We start from the raw sequence: 13,145 nt of genomic DNA, 5'->3' as shown, positions 1-13,145 counted from the left end.
AGAAATAGCTCAGCAATCCCCCACCATCCACCCATCCTTGTCAACATGCCTCCTGGGCATTATGAGTGAGTGGACAGCACCACACCCAAGATCAAATCCAGGGCATTCTTGGCCCAGATCCCCAAAGGCAAAGTCAAGAACACGCATGACAAAATCCTCGCTTGCTGCCCAGTTTATCACAGTATGCGATGTAACTTGATCCTTGCTGAGGTTGGTAGGTCCATAAACCCCAGGGCAATTCTGTTTCCAGACTTAATTTCCATCCAAGCAAATCTCAAGTGACTTTGCCACATTGGAGCCTGAGGCCATTAATCAGTGTTACCTGCAATAGGGTGATGCTCAGAATCTCATGTATGACCTCTCCTTTCCACACTTAAGTCAAGCATCCAACACCTCTCACCAGAACTGACTCAGAGATCTGATCAAACTTTTCTCAGTGCTCCAATCCATCTCACACACCGCTACCTGTTCTATTCATTTACTTGCCGTTCATGGAGTGCACAGCCATGTGCCTGTCACATACCAGTGTTGTGCTACAAGCTCTAGGGACCCAAAGATGAATAGTGTCTCTGCTCTAAAACCTTTATGACTCCCATTGGCCAATCAAAATACATATAACCTCCTTATCCTGCCATTCAACACTGTTCACGAACAGGTTCGCCTCTCTGCCCCCACTCTCCCTGTACTCCAGTCACCTAGGAGATTAGTAATGGTTTCTGAAACAACTTTTCACACTCTTGTATCATCGCGTCTTTTGATAATACTCTTCCCCCAGCCTCTGAGGCACTCTACTGTTCTCTACCAAAATTCATCAGTCTGTTGTCTCTTTAGTAACAATTCCAGTCCTTAAAAAATAACTGCCTGTTCTATGGACCCATAATACAAGGCTTCTAGCTTCCGTTAAGGTTTGGCATGTTACGTGTTATATAAAAATTAGTTTTCTATATATTTACTCTCCCTGTCCCCATTTAGATCTCAAGCTATTTGAGGACAAGGCCAGTCTATAATTCATCATTCCTTCCTTTCAGACACTACTAGGCTATTGTCCTCCATTTGTTGAATCACCACATTAAAACTATTACAAGTAAACCTGGTTTCCAGGATCTGGGTGAGCAATATCCAATTTACCATGAAGGAGAAAAAATACAAGGAAAACAGACAATGACTGTAACTATACGAAATAGATGAAATAAATTTTTACCTAAAAAAGTCATGGAATATTAATTAGGTAACATTCTTATTATAAGTTAGGTTTTGCTCTAGAACCAGCTTCTTCTGCCTGCTGCCCCATTATCAAATGGTACAAAATACAACCCATGTTTTAGATGGTCGTGTACTGGGTTTAAGGTAACTTCTCTATGCCTACCTGTAGAGCCATCCCTTCTTATAAGCGCTTCCTATTTGGTCTGAATTGGGGGATACCATCTTGTTCTTAGGAGCATCTTAACATGTGCTTTTCCTGCTCACAGAAATAGATCCCCTGTCTCCCACTAATAGGGCTCGGGGTCTTTCAAACCAACTCATCAAGCTCCTATTGCCATCAGAAAACAGGCTCCAGTTCTCCGTTAGTTTGTCTGAGTAACAGGCCTGGAGTTGAGTGAATGATTAACATTCCTTTCCTGTTCAACTTACAGCCCAGACCTGTGGTCCTGACTGCCCCACTCAGTGACTCAGGAGCATCTCAGCGAGTAGCTATCGATTTGCATTTTGTAATATCTTAAAGAATACACATAGAGTACCATCTTCCTAATAAAAACAGAGCAAATTGAAAAACAAAAGGAAACTAATATGTTTGGAGCACACATAGCAGTCACCAGCTTGGTACCTCTCAAGCGTTCTCATTTAATCCTCACAAGTCCATAGGGTGGATATTATCAAACCCATTTTAGAGGTAAGAACACATGCCTCAGAAAAGTTGTGTAGCAAAGCCAGTAAATGATAGATCTGGGATTGGAACCTTGGTCTGTGGAATCCTGAAACAGATGAGCAATTTAACCTATGAAACTGCCACCCCCACCATCCCCAACCTTTATGAGTTGGCAGAACCTCTTCTCCTATTCTATGGCTCTATTAGTTAGGATGAAGTTTGGCTGCATATAACAGAAAAATCCCAACTGAGATGAACCACACATTCTCTCTTGGTAAAAGAAGATCGATCAAAGGTGAGCCATGAAAGACTGGAAGGCAGCTCCACAGAGTCATTCAGAAGCCAGGCTCCTTCCAGCTTCCCCCTCTGCCACCACTAGTTTTGATCCTTTGGTCCATGGTCCAAGATGGTGGCTGGAGCATTACAGGGAGAAGGAGGGGGAAGCAGAAAGGGAGAGAAGAATGCTTCTTTGCCTTTTGAGGAATCTTCCCAAAAGGCTCTCCCATTTCTTCTGCTTATATTTTGTTGGCTAGAACTTAGTCAAATGAACATACTTAGCTTCAAGAGAGATTCAGAAATGTAGTGTTTCTGTTAGTTATATGGCTGCCTCCGATAACTGAGGAATCCTGTCAGGAGGGGAGGTAGGAGAATGTTACCTCATGCTATTTGTACTTAGTGGATAGTTCTCCTACTCTGAAGGCTAAAGTTTTGAAGACAGAATTTTAAGGATTCTAAAGTAGAAAAGAAAAGGTAGAAGAAGAAAATTGGGTCTCTTTTGTTCATGCCTTGACGACACTCTACAGAGAAGGTCAAAGTTGTTGCTTTTGCCTGAGTGGAAGGAAAAGATGAGGCAATCATGTCACAACTCTTTAGCGTGATGCCACTCTGCAGGAGAGAGGACTCACTTTACCACCAGTTCCACAACTCACTTACATTGACAGCCATACTAACACTTTGTGACCCTTAGCACTGTAAAGATTATGGCCTTCTCTACTCAGGTAGAAGTCAAAACACAAACAATACTAAATCAAAAAGCAGAACATTTTTCTGAATACTGAAATTAAAATAGTTTCTTTCAAGAATTATACATATAAAATTCTGAATAAGGACATGAAGATTGAACTTCTGTCATTGTTTGGTGGCAGTGCTTTGCTGTTGTCATATGTTGGTGCTTGTCTGCTTGTTGGGTGATCCAGTGCTGTTTATAATTTTTTTTGGACGTCAGGTGTTCCCAGGGTTTCTCACTCTGAGTCCTATGGTGTGCAGAAATATTTCTGTAAATAATTAATTTGAGGAGAAATAGACTGTGTCACGTTATCCTGTTTACTGAGAGAGTATTTGAGGAAGGAACAGATGAGAAGCTGGGGAGTTACTCCTCAGGAAAGACAACAGACTGGACTCTTGTTCAATGACCTCTCACCTCACTTCCACCTAATGGAAACACTTTGCTTTGTGTTTTTAAAAATATTCCTTCTTTGAGCCAGCCCTGACAGTCTAGTGGTTAAAGTTCAGCACTCTCACCACTTCAATGGCCTGGGTTTGCTTCTCGGTCGTGGAACCATACCACCTGTCTGTCAGTTGTCATGCCGTGGTGGTGGCTCACACAGAAGAACTAGAAGGATTGACAACTAGCATATACAGCTATGCACTGGAGCTTTGGGGAGAGAGAAAAAAAAGAAGACGAAGATTGGCAACAGATATTAGCTCAGGGTGAATCTTTCCCTGCAAAAAAAAGAAAACAAAAACCTTCTTTGGTGAGGTAAACACTCTGTTGGATGGATAATCTAGTAGACAGGCACACCTACATGAAGAATAATTTAACCTACTTCATTCTTGGCTGAGCGTTTTTAATAAAGAGAGAAATAAGGAATGACGTGAAATAAAAAATATGAACTATATGGCTGGTTCCAGAGAGTTTGGACTAAGAGAAGAGCAGATGAGTGAAAAAGAGGAGAAAGGAGAATATGTCAGTGGAAGCTGGAAAAAAGTGGATCAAACATCAACTCTGGCTGATTTTCTCTTCTCTGATTCTATCCTTTCCATGGGTCTGCAAAATAAATACACAAAAGTCCAAGTTCTGCCGCCAATGTTAAACTTTCCCAAAACAAAAGCTGTCATTGGTCACAGTATTTCTTGATTGCTGACAAGGAGTGTTATTGTTCTCATTTCATGGGAGCAAAACTGGAAAGAACATTGTAAAATCTTGCTTAGTGATTGACGCACGAGATGGTAGAGACCTTCAAGATCATCCAATTTCACCTTTTTCATGTTACATGGGGGTAAATTAAGGCTCTGAGAGGGGAAACAATGTGGGGAAACAATGTTATTTCAAGGACACACAGAGAATTAAAGGCAGAGTAGACAAGAATTCAGATTTTCTCATTTTCAGCTCAGAAGTAGAGTCTCCATGCTGCATTTATAAGTAGTCACATTCATTTAAGTAGGATTAACAAGGGGAACTCTCTTCTTTACCAGAGTATAAGAGATAACAAGAGAGCATCTCTAACCCCACCTTTCCTTTCCATGCCTACATCCATTCCAGTCACCTACTGATACCCTGCTACTTCCTTTTTTTTTTTTTTTTTGCTGAGGAAGATTCACCCTGAGCTAACATCTGTGCCACTCTTCCTCCACTTTATATGTAGGTCACTGCCACAGCATCACTGATGAATGGTGTAGGTCCGTGCTGAGGATCCGAACCCTCGAACCTAGGCCACCAAAGTGGAGCATGCCAAACTTAACCACTAAGCCACAGGGCCAGCCCCTGCCTCCATTTCTTAACCTAAAACAGTCCTCAAGAACTCAAGTGAACTTCACAGGTCACTTAGTTTGGAGTAAAAAGCCATAGCACCAAGATGCACATCTGATTTTAATCCTCTAAGTCTGTTTCCGTCATCGATGATAAAGCCTTGTGTTTATATAACACCTTTCCTCAAGAAGCCCAACGTGATTTATGAGCATTATCTCATTACATAATGAGTAATTATCCTAAGTGATAAGTGGGCAATTTTATTCATTTTATACACTGAATCAGACCCACTTCCCAGCAGTTCCAGAGACGGCCCCACAGTTTAGAGCAAGGGCTTTCAAACTAGTTTTAACTGTGAAGCCCATCACTCTCTAGGGAATGCCAGTGCAAGTCACAGATCAAAGCAGAATTACTCTAACTGCTGCAAAACGCCGGCAGCTCTTCCACATCTAAATACAAAGTTCGTCTCCATGGCAGCGTCCCTCAGGCCCTTCACATTTAGCAGGCCCTGTGGGCCTGTTTACAGTTCCTCAGAGGTCCCAGCCTCCCTCCCTCCTTTGCACATATTCTCCCCTCTCCCCAGAACACTCTCTCCACAACTTGCTTCACCTCCTCAACTCTTATTCATCCTTCCAATCTCAGCTCCAGAATCCGTTCCTCAGAGACTTCCCTGCTCTTCACCCTCTAATTTAGGTCTAAATCCTGTAATAAACGCTCTGATATTCTTCATGTGGTAGGCCAGCTCTCATACGGCCTCTGGTACTGTCTGCCCCTGATATGCATGCCCTAGTGTGATAGTTTCCTCTCGAGTGTGGGCTGGATTTAGCGTGCCTTTAATGAATAGAATGTGGCAGAGGTGATGAAATGTCGCTTCCAAGATTAGGTTACCTAAAGACTGTGGCTTCTATCTTGCTCAACCTCTCTTGCTCCCTCTGAGGGAAGCCAGCAGCCATGTTGTCAGTAGCCTTAAGGAGAGACTCACATGGCAGACACTGAGAGCTCTGGCCAACTGCCAATGAGAACCTGCACCTGCTGACAACCACATGAGGGAGCTTGAAAGTGATCCTCCGCTGGTGGAGCCTTGAGATGCCACAGCCCCAGTGACACCTTGACTGAAGCTTTGCAGAGATCCTGAACCAGCTAAGCCAAATCCATATTCCTGACCCAGAAACAGGAATAATAAATGTTTGTTATTTCACACTACTAAGTTTTGAGGTAAGTTGCTGCATAGCAATAGATAATTCACAAACCCCATATAGCTCTCCTTCAAAGCACTATCACCGTGACAATTTTATACTTACCAGTATGATTACTGTTTGATTGCCCTTTGACTGTGAGCTCCATGAGGGTAGAAACTCTCTCTTTATCTGAATGGTACCACACTACCCAGCTCAGCAACTAGCAATGGCAAGTGCTCAATAAATGTCAGTTGCGCGAATAGTTTATCCCAACCATCATCTTTTCCGATAGCCATTCAGACACCCCAACTAATAAACACGAAGTGCATCTTCCACTTACAGGCTCACAGTCCCTCCCTCTCCCACACCAGGAAAACCCAATCCAGTTATCATGCACCAGAAATTCTCCTTCAGCCAAGTCTTCTCACTCCCAAGCTCTCCCTTCTTATCCACTGGCCCAGTTCAAGTCCTTATAATTTCCCAACTCTACATCAGACAATCTCTCCCCTAGCCAGCCCCTTTCTTCAGTTTCAGTTTTCTCCAAACCATCCCTTATATTGTTGCCACACATCATTCTGAAACAAAATGCCAGTTGTTTTAGGCTTCTCTCCAACAACCGTCAATGTCTCAGATCCTAATATGACTGAAACCCAAATGCCTCGTGTTATTATTCAAAACCATTCAGAAACTTCTACTATACCTTCTCAATAGTTGGGACTCAGCCCTGTGGGAGTCCTGGCATGATCACGCCAGTTGGGCATTTGTCCACTTACACCTAGACTGCCCTGCTCCTCCTTAGCTCTCTGCCCAAATTCTGCTCATCCTATAAAGACCTGCTTAGATTCCACCTCCTCCGTAAGACCTTCTGAGACCTCCCAGTGGAAAGTCTCTCTCCGTCTCCTGTGCCCAGGACACCATTGGCTTTCCGCTGGAGCGCTAACCAAAGCCTGGTTAAGGCATCAGGGCATATGTGTCTGCCTTCCTGTGAGCCTGTGAACATCTTGGGGACAGAGGCCATGTCTCGTCACTGTCACACACAACACCTGCCACCTGGCCAGGGCTCAGGCAAGACTCACTGAATGCAATCAAATTACTACTTGGAAAGAACATACCTTTAGGGGGCCGCTTTTTATCTTCATAGTGCTGCTGGGAGGGCAGATTATTAAATCAGTGGCTTTTTTTTCTTTTTAAGAAAAGACCACAAACCACCTTTGAAGCCAAGAAAAAGATGTGATTGGAGGGAAATAAATCAGTACCTTTAATCCTCCACTGAGTTTGGAAAAACAACAAAATGCCAGCTTCCACCAGATCGTTTCTTTTTAATTAAAAGTTAGCCAGATTCTTTTGGAGCACTCAATTTTCTGGTCAGATCAACAAAAAGTAACCAATACCATTCCCACCCCCTCCCTCATCCTTCCACCCTCTTCCTGGAGTAAGGCAACCTTGGGGGTGGCATACACTTCAGCTGTTTGCTCTGCACTCATAATTAGATTGTCTAGACAGGAGATGTTGCTGGAGCAATAGGAAAATATTTTACAACGTGTTCCGCAGAACCACGCTTATAACAGTGATTAGAAAACACTGACAGACGCGAAGCCAGCAGAATCAGCCTGGGCCACGAGCTGCTTTCACCCAGAGCAGAGGCCCTTTGAAGCTCTTGTCTAAGGAAGAGATGCCAAATTAGAACTTTGAAGGCACAGAGCAGCTAGCCTGGCTTTGGATCCAAGGGAGCAAAGCTGAGGTGATGGAGTCTTGTCTGGGATGACTTCCTCCCGCCCTCCATGTGCTGACACTAAGTCAACAGGGGGCAGCTCCTATCTCCTGCTTTCACCAGCATCTCTGCAAACGGGATGAGGAGTGACCACCATGAACGGTTCCTGAGCTTTGCTTCTGCAGCATTGCCTATCCCTTATATTTTGCAGAGAGCAAATTTTAAACAGCATGGATAGAGAAATGTGCAACGCCTACTCTCGCAGGAAGACATTTCTTGGCCTGACCTTCCTGTTCAGCTTTTGTTGACATATTGATGTGACAGCAACAATATTTTCCAGCAGAAAAACCTCTTTGAGACATTTTTCACAGGAGTAATTGATTAGGTAAAATCATTTAGCCCTCTAAGATAAATGACTTTGGGAATATTGCTACACCAATAGAGCACCATGAAAGTGCAGGGTTTCAAGACCACCAAAAAAAAGGAAGAAGCTTAGAGATTTCATAAATGAGGAAACAGATTCAGCAAGGGGAGGGGACTTAACATCAGGAAAGCGGATCAGGACCCAGGTCCCTGAATCCTAAACCAGTGTCTTCCTACCAATATAGTGTTATGGTATTATAGCCACAAGTTTCCAGGTTTGATATTTGTATTATGGTTATATAAAATATTTACACTCGGAAAGATGGGTTGAAAGGTATATGGGAGCTCTTTGTATTATTCTTACTACTTTTTTGTAAGTCTAAAATTATTTCGTGATAAAAGTTAAAAAAATAAATGAAAGAGGGAAGGGAAGGAAAGAGGAGAAAAAGAGAAAAAAGGAAATTAAAGATTGTTTACTCAAAGAAAAGAACACTGGACAGGGAGTGGGAAGAATTGATTTTGAAACCTAGTTCTAATACTAAATAGTTTATGGTACCTGAATCCCTGAACCCTTTTGGTCTCACTGTTCTTATCTATAAAATGTAGGCAATCAGCCCTCTTTATTCCTGGATGCTGAAGGTCAAATGGCACAGGAGTGGTAAAAGCTCTTGGTAAACAGTGTCAGCATTACCACCTACAGCTGGCGTGGGGCAGGGGTTGGGTGGGTGGGGGTAGAGGCTAATGTTAAATCATTGCATTTTCTTATAACAAGAGAATTTGTCCAGACACTGTCCAAGCTTTCCTCTGGAGTCAGCTTATGATTATTTAGCAGCTGATTTTCCCTTGCTGCTGCTTCCTTTCTCTGCCTGCTGCTTCCTGACCTCTGACCTTATAATGGCAACTTAATACCCAACCAAGAAGAGCCAGCTGGCTTGGAAATAAAGATAACAATCAAATTGATCTACTTAGTTCCATGTTAACAAAAGCTTTTCTCTGGGAGAAAAATCAAAACTTGGTAACACCTGATATCTATGAGGCATATTACACAGCGCTTTCAAGCTATCTCGTCGGAGCCTTACAATAAGACTGGTAATGAAGCCGAGTGGCATTTAATACGAATGACCTTTTGATAGATGAGGAAACAAAGTTAACAGTTGTAAAATTCTGACTGAAACCCGGGACTCTACTCCTTGTCCAGAACTTTGCTATGGAGTTTTGCTAAAAAACTGAGCAGAACTTAAAAACCACCCCCTTCATCACACTGTGTTCCTGCCTCCAGGGGCCCATTGAAAGCCCTTTAACATTTAACAGCATGCCAGCTGCTGGCACAGGCTTTCTCACTCCAACCCCAGAATGCAAATCTGGATAAAGCTACACAAGTTAATTAGGAGGGCTGGAATTACATCAACTCTCTGTGATAATAATTGGGTGCCTCATGGGAAATAAAACAAAATATGCCATAAAGAAAGAAATTTGTCTGGCAAAACTAATGAAAGAAGGGAGGTGAAAGATGAGAGAACATGGGAATATCGTGGATATGTAGATTTCTTTTCTTTGAGAATGGAGGTTTAATATACACTATTTAAGATGGCACATCGATTGGAAGCATATAATTTAAATAAATAACAATCAAAGTAACTAATAAGGATGATTATAAGCAAACTTTTTTTAAAAAGTGAATGATGGAGAAGTATGAAAAGAAAATGAAAGAAGTGAGTTGTTAATGTAAATGGATTTATATTTGAGAGTCAATAGATAATGCTCAAAAAAGATAGGATTAAGAATACTATGTTAAGTTATACTTATAATCACTAGTAGAAAAAGATAGACTATAAACCTTCTTGTTAAAAGAAAAACACACTCAATAGAAAGCAAAGGAAATGTAGAAAATATGGCAATATATTTAGAAAAACACAATAATACAAAACTCATGGTGGCAGAACTAAGACCAAAACTATCATCAATATGTGTAAATAGGTTAATCTTACCAATTAAAAGAAAAGACTGCCAGGTTGGATCACAAAGTAAAATTCAATTATATGCTGTATACAAGGACGCATAAAAAAATAAAGAGACTCAGAAAATTTAAAGTAGAAAAAGGCAGAGATATATGAAGAGAATTCACAGAAAAAGGACATAAAGTTGTCAATATTCAAAAGACAAGACCAAAAATACGCAAGCGATTAAAGGAGATAAACTTTAGAGTGAAAAAGATTATAATCTAAAATAAAGATTCAACATCTATAAATGTTCCTCCATTAGACAAGACAATATCGACCTGCATAATGTAAACTCACAAAAGTAAAAAAACACAACCACAGTAATTAAGGAAAATTAATTCTCCTCTCTCAGTCTATGGCAGATCAAGTGGCCAAAAAAATTAATTAATAAATAGGCAAAGACAGAGAAGACATAAATAACGTAATGAGAGTGGACCAATGTACCATTTATCAAATTCTATACACAGAAAGCAGAGACTGCACATTCAAGTATTTATAAAATATTGATACAAATTAACTATTTAAATGGGAAATATTTAATAAATCCTAAAGACTAGAAATAGTAGAGAAGACATTCTCTAAACACAATGTAATAAACTAGAAATTAATAATATAACTCAAAGGAGTAAAAACCCTTCCAACTTAAAAAAAACTTATCTCAATGTATTCTTGAATCAAAGAGCAAACAAACAAACAAAAATAATAGGGTATACGAAATATAATGAAATATTATATATCTGAAAAAGTATAATGAAAGAAAATTCAACATCCATAAAACTTACTTACCTAACAAAAAACAACTTTCAATGAGTTAAACTTTCAACTGAAGAAGTTACACAATGCATAACAGAATATATACAAATAGAGCAGTGGGAAATAACAGATAAATATAGAAAATAACAAATGGGAAAAGACAGAATTATTCTATTATGAATAAGTAAACTCAAGAGGTGGTGTTTTGAAATCAATCAATTGATCAACTAAATCCCCATACAAGGAAAAAATGTATTACATATAAATCTTTTATTATTCTTTTAATCATCCCTTTTTTATTTTTCTCAAATCAATGAAAATTTACAAACCTGAATAAAACTGAGTTATTTCTCTAGTAAAATAGAAATTACAGAAACTAACCATGAAAGAAAGAGAAAGTCTGAATATGCCAATATCATAGAGAAAATTGAGAAAGCTGTAGCGCTACTCCTCCTTAAAAAGCACTAGGTCCAGGCATGTTCATAGGTGAAATATACCACTCTTTTTTTTTCTTTTAAAGATTGGCACCTGAGCTAACAACTATTGCCAATCTTCTTTTTTTTTCTGCTTTTTCTCCCCAAATCCTCCGAGTACATAGTTGTATATTCCAGTTGTGAGTCCTTCTAGTTGTGGCATGTGGGAATGCTGCCTCAGCATGGCCTGACGAGCAGCGCCATGTCCATGCCCAGGATCCCAACCAGTGAAACCCTGGGCTGCTGAAGCAGAGTGGATGAACTTAACCACTCAGCCATGGGGCTGGCCCCTATACCAATCTTTTAAGTAACATATAAAGCCTTTTCTTTATCTGATAAAGTCAATAGAGAAAAAAGGAAAACTTTATTTTTTAGGAAAATAAGCTAACATGGATATCAAAACCTGCAAAGATAGCCCAAGAGAAGAAAACTATGTATCAATCAAACTTATAAATATTAATTCAAAAAACCCCATCAATAATTGCAATGAATATTCAATGGCATATTAAATAACGATATAATAATTCCAAGTGGGATTCATACCTTGAATGTACAAAAATATTTCAATATTAAGAAATATGTGACATAACTCACTATATTAATTAGACCTAAGGAGAAAAGTGAATATACAGTCATCTTCAAAGATGCCACAAAAAAGTGTTAGTATTTGCTAAAATTTGATAGCTAGGCAGGCATAGGGTCCCAGCAGACTGCCCCTCCTAAAGATAACAACTAGAAATTCTGCACAAAATACAACAACAAAAAAGACTCAGAGACCTCTGGGACAAAAAAAAATGTCTAACATTCATGTAATTAAAGTATCAGAGAAAAAGAGAGGGAATAGGCAAGCGAAAATTTTTTCAAAAGTAATAACCCCAGACTTCCCAAATTTGTTGAAAGACATAAATTTATAAATGCAAGAGGCCCAGGGAACCCCAAACATGATAAATATTAAAAAAAAAAAAAAAAAAAACACATACACCTAGGCACGTCATAGTCAAATTTCTGAAAGAGAAAGAGAACATTTGAAAGGAGCTAGAGAACATACAGAGGAATAGCAGTCCAAGCGACTGTGGACTTTTCTGCAGAAATTATAGAGGCCAGAAGATAGTGGAACAACATCTTGAGCATGACGGAAAAAAAATGTCATCAGAAGTCTCCAACTAGAGAAAATAGTCCTCAAAAATGAAGGCTAAAGATATTTCCCCTCACAAAAAGAAAATGGAAAATTTATCACTACTAGATTACACTACAAGGAATGCTAAAAAATAATTTTGGGTTTTTTGGGGTGAGGAAAATTGGTCCTGAGCTAACATCTGTTGCCAATGTTCCTCTTTTTGCTTGAGGAAGATTGGCACTATTTTTTGTATATGGGATGTCACCACAGCCTGGTTTGATGAGCGGTGTGTATGTCCGCACCTGGGATCTGAACCCATGAACCCCGGGCCACCAAAGTGGAGTGCGCGAAGTTAACCAGTATACCACCAGGCCAGCCCCTAAAAGTAATTTTTCACGTGTAGGGAAAATGACATCAAAGAGAAACGCAACTTCTGAAACAAATGAAAAGTATCAGAAATGAAAACATCTGCATAAATATAAAACACAATTTTATATCCTAATTTCTTTGAAATACATGCGATTTCTTATAGCAAAATTTATAACATTGTTTTGTGGGGTTTAAAATGCACATGGAAGTAAAATCACAATAACTGCAGCATAAAGAGCAGTGAGGAGGGGATGTGAAGGGAGCTATATGTATATTGTATGTATTTTTTTATTTTATGTATATTATGATGTTTTGACATCTTCAAAAAAAAAACCTTTCTGGCTGGGAAGAGACTGCCCCTCTCAGAGCCAGTCAGTTCTTAGAGATAACAGAGGGCTCAGCCCAGAGCACGCCTTTGATATGCAAATCAAACAATTCCGAGCCATACCACCTCTATCTAGCCCGTAGATCCCATGAGGCAATATTCTTCTGCCTTAATCAATCCAGAACTAGGGACCAGGCAACAAGGGACCACCCTATAGTGTAAAGCCCACCAAAATTATTC

The 13,145-nt window shown here is 40.0% G+C and overlaps 1 protein-coding gene across 2 annotated transcripts in view; it reads right to left on the bottom strand.

Moving 5' to 3' along the window:
- TPRG1 (tumor protein p63 regulated 1) overlaps positions 1–13,145 on the bottom strand; it is a 199,357-nt gene that overhangs the window by 50,524 nt on the left and 135,688 nt on the right. The window lies entirely within an intron of this gene.

The sequence above is a fragment of the Equus przewalskii genome, chromosome 18 (genome assembly GCF_037783145.1).
Source record: "Equus przewalskii isolate Varuska chromosome 18, EquPr2, whole genome shotgun sequence".
NCBI classification, from domain to species: Eukaryota; Metazoa; Chordata; class Mammalia; order Perissodactyla; family Equidae; genus Equus; species Equus przewalskii.
The sequence above is the reverse complement of the archived record's forward strand: the minus strand, read 5'-3'. Positions and strand labels throughout refer to the sequence as shown.